We start from the raw sequence: 8,868 nt of genomic DNA, 5'->3' as shown, positions 1-8,868 counted from the left end.
GATGTGGACCTGGATAAGGCTCTTTCAATTTGTAAAGCAGCAGAGACTCTAAAGACGATGGTGAGAAATCCTGGAATGTTTTCCTCAAAAACCTTCATTTCTTTTCGACTGATGAAAGAAAGACATGGACATCTTGAAAGACATATAAATTATCAGGAAATTGAAAGATAAATTATCAGGAAATTTTAACTCGAGTGAACTAATCCTTTAATGTTAATCCAACAACATAAGACGAGCAAATTCAGTCAAGAGCAGTGAGTGATTTTCTCTTTGTCTTATGTTGTTGGATTATTCCTAGGGTGAAGATGTTTTACATATAATGGGGAAAGGATTTTAAATTATATTATTCAATTTCTATAGTACTTCTTTTTTACTACATTTTATTTTTATTACTTCTATTTATATTTACGTTTTTACACAATACAATAAACCTGAAAAATGTTTGTGTATTTAATTTCTACCTTTGTTCTATTGTCCTATTGTTTTAAATTTGCTTCTTTGTTCTTGTTTTTTATAACAAAAATAAAATAACAAAAATAACATAGTGATGTGTGTATCATTATTGCTAAATACAATGTTTTTAATTAGGAAGCAAGATTTTGGTCATATCCCCCATCTCTAACTGAATGTGAATTATTAGTTAATATAGGCTACTCTATAACATTACTCTCTTGTATATATGATACCATACATTTCTGACCACACTCTATGAAACGTTACTTGCTCGCACACACACATAATGACAATGTTGTCTTTTTAGACCCGAATTTGTATAATTTTTTTATAAAGTTTGCATCATTGATTCTGTTTTCATGTTTATTACAGTGCATCAGATGTATTATTGTATATAGTGCTATACACTAAATGTAATGTAACTCCTTTTTACTCCAATAACTTCCCAGAAATGGCCAAGATGTCACTGCTAGTGCTGTTGCGTTGATTAAATTAGAGAGATGGAGATGAGAAATAATTTTTGCCATTGTTTTTTTTTTAATGTGAACTGCATACATTGTACGACTACTGCATTTTATTTCTCCTTCAGTTATCTTCTTGTTTAATTTGGCATTTTTATTACAAGAAATCAGTGTTATTATTTCTATATGTATGAACATACATAACTCTTTATGTCAATGGAAATGATGATCACACAGTAAAAAACGCAGTGTCAAATTAACACTTAGGCCCAATCCCAATTCTACCCCTTTCCCCTTCGTCTACCCCTAACCCTTCGCCTTCCCCTTCCCCTTGACCCTTGAAACAGAGTGGCAAGGCGTAGGGGTGAAAATATTCCCCTAAGAAATGGGACACCACTACTACACCGTTACACGTCATTATACGTCGTCGCCTACGTCACAGGAGATGCGCCGATGTTTATCACAAACTTCCAAGATGCACAGGACTTATTTTCTGTGGTGTTGTATTAACATGTTGGAGGTACAGACCTATGTTTGTCCTATTTTGACCTATTTATTTATTTACTGTGTGAAACTGTGTGAAATACCACATTGTGTGGCGTTCATGTGCGTTCAGCTCATAAATACGATCTTTACGAGATGACTTGAACGTACTAATAGCTTGTGTGCTTTGTTCGGGGGAGAAGAGATTTTTTTACAAACGTTTCTTTGAAGGAACTGACCGTAAATATGAACACAAGATTGAATGTAACATAAAGCAAATAATTATTTGTCGTTAAAATACTTATTAAAGTCAACAATTCTTACATTTATGGTCTAATTTTTTGCTTGGGCAGCCATTTTGCGTCTGTAGCCGGTGTATGCAGTGACATTTCTCATACCCCTTCGTTTGAAGTGTGGTCCCGAAAAATCTTCGTTTGAAGGGCTATCTGGCCCTTCCCCTTAGCCCTTCCCCTCCAACCAAAAGAGAATCGAGACAGCCCTACCCCTCCACGTGCACGAGCAAAACAGAGGGGAAGGGGTAGAATTGGGATTGGCCCTTAAAGTGTTAATTTTAACACTACTCCGGATCATATATGGTCCCAATCTATCTAGAGTAAAAAGTACACCGTTTGTAGTGTTGAATTTACAGTGTTAATATAGCACCTTACAGTGTAGAAAAATTACACTTCGAGTGTAAAGTGTTACACTTAAATTGTTGTTTAAGTTTTACACTTGGGGTTTTTAACACCCCTGGTGTTGATTTAATTCCATTGGATTTACACTATTGGATTACACTATAAGTGTTATTTATAAGTATTCTGTTCAGTGCAAAAACTATTTACACTATTATATAGTGTTAATGTACAAGATAAAATCAAGAGTCTTCAGACAGATGTATAAATCCAAAGTTTATTTAACAAATAGGCAAAGTGGCTCCTTTATAACATATGCCAGATGTGTAAAGGTCAAATTATCACATTCATGAGGAGTTGCAAGAAAAAAAAAGTCAAGAAAAAACATAAAATCATGTTAATTTGCCTAGACATGAAGAAATATGACAGGTAGATTTGAACAAGATTGCAGAAAACTACTTGTCAACAGTTGTGTAGCATCCATGTATGCAGTTCCTCTTTGTCCCATTCAGCGAACAGGAAGTAGTATTTGAGTTTATTGCCATATCAGCATCACCGGCCGCGAGCAGGTATGCTGTGTGGTCTCTTCAATGCAGTCAAGGTGGTCTTGTATGCTGGTCCCTGCCAAAGACAAAAATAACACTCAAAGTCAGCTCTCCAATTGGCCGTCTTTATATTCGTTTTCCACAATACAATCAACACAAATGGCAATATTTTGAGGCAGACAATAGGCAGTGTGACAGAAATGTCCAAATGTACCTTTTTGGAGACGACAAGGTGTTGTTCAGCTTGATATGAGGACATCTTTCCAGGTCTCTTGCAGGAGACGAATTGATGCAAGATCGCTGCCCCATTCTAAATAACACGTGACAACTTCAGCAAAATGCATTCATGCATGAACGTGTATAGATAATCTTATTCTGAACTATAGTCTAACCTGAATCATCATTTTCATCATCTTGCACAGCAGATTCTGCAGTCAATCAGGTCCTTGAAGGTCTTGGGAGAAGCCTTTCCAGGAACTTAGCGGAGGTCTTCTAACCAAAAATCAAAACAAAAACAATCAAACAGTTACATAGCATAATGACAACCATCTCTCTCAGGAACAATTCTGTTCAGATGATTGTGTAGTCACAGAGTAGCACCGTTCACACCTGGCATTAACATTCATCTTGCACAAGCGAACAACTCGAAGTACAGGTGTAAACGCACCCAAGACGCATTGAGATTCGATTGTTCTGATGAGGTCTAGGCCACATTTTTTTATTAAAGGGATAGTTCACCCAAAAATTTTAATTCAGTAATTTACTGACCCTCATGTCGTACCAAACCCGCAAGACTTTCTTTAGTCTTTGAAACACAAATGAAGATATTTTTGATGAAATCTGACAGCTTTCTTTCCCTCCATTGACAGCTACACAACTACCACTTTGACGGTTCAAAAAGTTAACAAAGAGATCTTAAAACTAATCCATGAACCAAGCAGTTTAGTCCAAATTTTCTTTTTCTTCTGTTTATGTTGGTTGATTCATGTTTATATGTGAATAAAAGTCTAAATTCAATCTATTCATCACAAAGCGATCAAGTCTCTTCAGAAAATTTGGACTAAATGGCTCAATTCATATGGGTTCGTTTTATGATCTCTTTATGAACCTTTTGAAGTGTCAAAGTGGTAGTTGCGTGCAGTATTCTTGATATATTTATTTGAGTTTCGAAGATGAACAAAAGTCTTTTCGGGTTTGGAATGACATGAGGGTGAGAAATTACAACAATTTTACACTTGTGTGTCAACTAACCCTTTAACTTTTTGCAGTTTAATATCTTGAATTAACACAATGACATAGTGATTGATGTGTCATCATGAATTATGACAATCAAGATACATCAATCACCCAAGACACATGTACATTTCAGGTCAGAACAAAGGCATTGTGTGGTTGCCCAGTTAGGTTTAAATGTTTCATGTTAATTCGTCATGTATTAAAATTTGTACTGCACATAGAATAAAATATAATGACACTCACGATTCTGGATTCATCTTCAGCATTCTGTTGCTTTCGTCTTTATTTCTGTTGCTTGGTTTCTGTAGCAATCTCATGAGAGGAGCTTCCTTCACTTGACACTGGAGGGTTCTGGGCCAAATCTATTGAAAAAGGATTTGAAAAAAATATGTCAGTTGATGCTAATATTTCCAAAATTCAGTAATGCAATACAATTTAAATTGGGGCTGTAAATAAGGTAAAAATAATTGTGATTATTGTGATTACCCTTAATTTCGATTATGCTGAGAGATGTCTATAAAGCATGGGTGTAAAATTATTTATATTCAAAATGTGCATTTAATCTGATTATTGAATACATTTATATAAGTTAAATGAGTAATAAGGCATCTTAAATTTAACTTGATTTTAATACGCATTTAGAATTTATTTTACCCATAATTTATTAATGGTATTTATAATGTGAACAGAACATACAGATTCATAATAATAAAATGCAGACAGATAAATAGTTAGGACATAATTTATCCCAAAATAACATGCAGTATGAATTGATAAAGACTGATTTCAAGCTAAAGTACCTGTATGCTCTGCCAGTGCATACGCAAATGTTACCTGTAAACTGAATTGGAAGACAGATGGATTTACAGATTAGCTTTAATGCACTTTCACAATGTTTGAAAAAAAAAAAAAAAAAAAAAACTTGATGGGAAGTTCGTATGTTTGTGTCTTGACGGCGCAGATATGACGACATGATATTCAGTGATAAGAACAAACATACAGATATGTAATTCTCACTTAAACATAGGGCGAATAAAACGTTTTTAAACGCTCCCTCACCTCAGTCTACAAAAAGTGCATTTGTTGTTTGCACTGCGCGCTAATTTACAAGATACTTAAACGAGCTGTTAATAATGCGCATGCGTCACAAAAACGGAACCGTTAACGCGTTCATGTATAACACAGCCACTTTTATACACACAAAACGAATATAAACTTACCATTTGAAGAATTCTCTCATCTGCGCAGAAAAAAGAGGCCCAAATGCTGCTGCTGTTTCAGACCTCCTCATCAACTTTACTGCCAGGCTTGTCGTAAGACCGGTTGAGGCCTCGGCGCGACTGAGGGCGGGAAGGCTTTCTGTCAACAAACCAAAATGAAATGAGCTAAAAATATATTTGTAATACAAATATAATTTATAATACAAACGTATTTTAAACGTTAAATCACCTTCATCCAGGAAATCAAATCGTCATGAGAAACCTTCACATCATTCTGTAACGTTACATCTCTGCATCTCATGAACTTGACGAGCTTCCTTAATCCTGACAAAAACGCGCAGTTTATCATTTCTAAATGTGTTCACCACCATATTTTACCAAAAATGTTAACAAGTGTATTTACTTTTTTATTTTAGAAAGAAAAAAGCAATTCAACCTACCGTCTCGCTCGCATGAAGATAAAATGGCGTCGTCGTCTTTCGAGACAGCAGTCATCGAGGGGCGGAGTCAATACAATTCGGCGCTTCTTTTTTTTTGCACTTTCAGTGTAAAAATAAAATTACACTTGTAACTACACTGAAGAGGAGTGTTTTTTAACATTGTTGATTGTTAATTTAACTCTTTGGGAATTAATAACTTTTAACACTGCAATTTTTACACTGCCGATTTTACTGTGCAGCTAATTGAACATCAACCCAACACATACCATACACTGCTCATACAAAAGTGTAAATGATGGGTTAATTTAAACTGCCGATGTCATTATGTTTTACATTTTTTTCCATATCAACTTAATAGGCTATGCTGTGTTGACATGTATTACGTGTCTGTGCTTCATAACAATAGTGCTGGAGGATGTTTTTGTAGACTGAAATAAAAAAATATAATATAATTGATATTTTTTTGAGTCAATTAAAGTAAATTATAATTTACTTTTCAATTATATTTGATATTATAATTGAAGACTATACATTTCTCAAACACTTACAAAGAAACACCAATTAGGCTACCATTGAATTAAATTTAGAAAACTAGAAAAACTGAAATAGCATCGTCTTGTAAAATTGTACTCTAATAATCTTTGTTTTATTTATATATTATAGTGTATATTGTATTTACAGTGTACTGACACTGTATTTCAGTAGTCCATTTAAATAAATATTCTGACATATTTGTAAAGTAACAATTAATTCACCACTGTTAAAATGATACACTCATGACATGTATCATAAATCAACATGTACCTCTGGGTTAACTATATTCAATTATAAGCTGAAATGTAATTGACACCCTGACTGATGATGTCAAAGATAATTTTTAAATCAAAGAAACATTTCAAATTTTGTGCAAAACACATTAACAACAGTTCAACAATTAACACTATTTTCACTTGAGGTGAAGGACAGGAGCTTTGTGCTCTGTGTCCAGTTTGTGCTTGTAGACATTTATTTCATATTTATGAATTCCCAATTATATACAGAAATACTATATCCAGAAATATAACTGCGGTTTTGAGTTGTGAAGAAGAAAGTGAAGAAGATGGTGTGATCATATTGAAGACAATACCTGATCATTGACAGGATAGTATGTGAAACTGTGTTAAGACTTCTCCAAAAGATAACCAAAGTCAGTTAAGGAAATGAGATTGAAAGAGAGGGTCACATAGGTGCCCTGTCCTTTAAATAAAGGCACACAAAACCTGGTTACTGACAAATATGTCAAAGATGGGTGTAGAACATGACTCTAAAAAGTCTAACACCCAATAATGTGCAATTTCTTTGCATCTCCTTTCGAATACAACATTCAAATTACTAGACAAATAATTATATCCTGAGAAAAGTGGATTTTGAGGCGTATAGAGAGGGGTAATTCTCTATAGCTCCATAGACCTCCATTCATTCTGCACTCGTCCTGTGAGCGCCCTCATATGGTATCAGAGTGGAACTGCAACCAGTCAGAAGCAGGTGTTACGGATCACTAACTGGGGAACGCGCGTGCTCGCAGATAGTTTTACCTGGAATTCCAGCAGATGTTAGACGGCTACAGATTCATCAATTTTCCACTGAGCAGAAAGCTTTCCATATTATTGGTAAATGAATGTTTGCATCATATCAGGGATCTGATGTTTCCTCTGTCGCTGCTCCGCTGTATGTTTCAGACGCTGTTTAAGGGAAGTTATGTTTTTGTTTTGTTATTGTAGAATATGTGGGGTCGCACCTATTCTTATATTTACGGGTGCAGCATATTACTAAGGATAGGGTCGGGGGGCGGAGACGAGGCAGTTGTTTGAGAGGCTTCGCTGTGTAACATTAAAAGTGAGTTCGTCATAAAAGCTACCAAACGACTCCTCTGTTTTGTGCACATCTACATGGTGACAGAAGTGAGATTGCTGACAAATCATGGCTCAAAGTCTACGGCGCATAGAACCGCTCGTATTTGATGACGACATCGCTAACAACTGGCTAAAATTCAAGAGGGAATGGGACGTGTACAGCAAAGCAGGACTGTCGGACAAATCAAAAAAGGTGCAAGCTTACACTCTCCTCAATTTTGCCGGTTCAGATGCACTAGATAAATATGAGTCATTTCACTTTCAAGAAGGTGAGGACAAAGAGGATCCTGATGTGTTAATAAAAAAATTTGATGAGATATGCCTGCCAGAACGGAATGTGATAATGGACAGACATGCATTCAATATCACAGTGCAAAAAACCTGACGAAGGAATTCAGTCTTACGTAGCCACGTTAAGACTGTTGGCAAAAAAAATGTGACTTTGGAACGCTAACTGATGAACTAGTACGCGACCGAATTGTCTGTGGCATCCATAATGATGCAGTTCGTTCTCAACTGTTAAGGGAAAAAGACTTGACATTGGAATCAGCAATCAGAATATGTATGCTGTTTGAGCGTTCGGAAAGGGGTACTAAGGAGCTCAAAAGAGAGTCTGAAGTGTTTGCAGTGCAGCAGAACAAAAGGCGATGTAACAATTGTGGAGGTGAGCACGACTTTGAGCGCAACAAATGCCCAGCTTTTAACAAACGTTGTAACTCATGCAACAAATGGAATCACTTTGCCAAGTGTTGTAGATCAAAGCCCCAATACACAGGTGGGAGGATGGCGCCATCTAGTGGAAAAAACCTACACAGAGTAAATGAAGTGGAAAGTGAAGTTCACCAAGATGATTTTCATTGTGAAAGTGTGGACCTGCTTGCAAACAAAGGAGAAATATTCATCACTCTCACAACGACTTGTAACAAGCAGGTTAAGCTGAAAATAGACACTGGAGCTAAATGCAATGTTATGTCTCTATCCACATTGCAGTACATTGACCCAAATGCCCAAATTGATCAGTCACACAGAGTGAATCTGATAGCTTATGGTGGTCAAACAATTCAGACACTGGGCACTGCCACCCTAGTACTTTCAAGGGGGAAATTGCACTTTCACATAGTGGATAGACATGTTAAGAGCCTGTTAGGCCTACCAGACAGCATGAAGTTAAATCTCATACAACTTAGCCCAGAAGTACATGCTGTACAACAACAGGCTCCCGAGATGAGTGATTATGAGGATTTGTTTCGTACTGAAACTGTTGGCAAGCTCCCAGTTATATATCACATGCGCCTGGATGAATCGGTGCATCCGACTGTGTGTGCCCCCAGAAGGATCCCGCTGGCCATGAAAGACAAAGTTGCACAAGAGTTGGAAAGAATGACTAAAATGGGCATTATTTTGCCAGTGGAGGATGCTACTCTGTGGGTGTCTGCCATGGCAGCTGCTGTCAAAAAGGATGGTTCGGTACACATATGCATAGACCCAGTACATCTCAATAAGGCT

General features: G+C 36.3%; 1 long non-coding RNA gene across 8 annotated transcripts; it reads right to left on the bottom strand.

Moving 5' to 3' along the window:
• Positions 1 to 2,292: 2,292 nt before the first annotated feature.
• On the bottom strand, positions 2,293 to 5,538 carry LOC306996997. 8 transcript variants are annotated; one of them, XR_013797226.1, is made up of 9 exons: positions 5,471 to 5,537; positions 5,260 to 5,354; positions 5,031 to 5,169; positions 4,611 to 4,651; positions 4,297 to 4,324; positions 4,054 to 4,172; positions 2,967 to 3,066; positions 2,789 to 2,884; positions 2,293 to 2,650 (listed from the first exon to the last, which is right to left on the bottom strand). It is a non-coding gene; the product is annotated as an uncharacterized lncRNA (long non-coding RNA). The 8 variants fall into 8 exon arrangements; XR_013797224.1 differs by having other exon boundaries at positions 4,297 to 4,651; positions 5,471 to 5,538; XR_013797225.1 differs by having other exon boundaries at positions 4,054 to 4,324.
• Between the last annotated feature and the right edge of the window lie 3,330 nt (positions 5,539 to 8,868).

Source organism: Phoxinus phoxinus (genome assembly GCF_949152265.1).
Source record: "Phoxinus phoxinus genome assembly, chromosome: 4".
NCBI classification, from domain to species: domain Eukaryota; kingdom Metazoa; phylum Chordata; class Actinopteri; order Cypriniformes; family Leuciscidae; genus Phoxinus; species Phoxinus phoxinus.
Note: the sequence above shows the minus strand (reverse complement) of the source record. Positions and strands in the feature narration are given on the sequence as shown.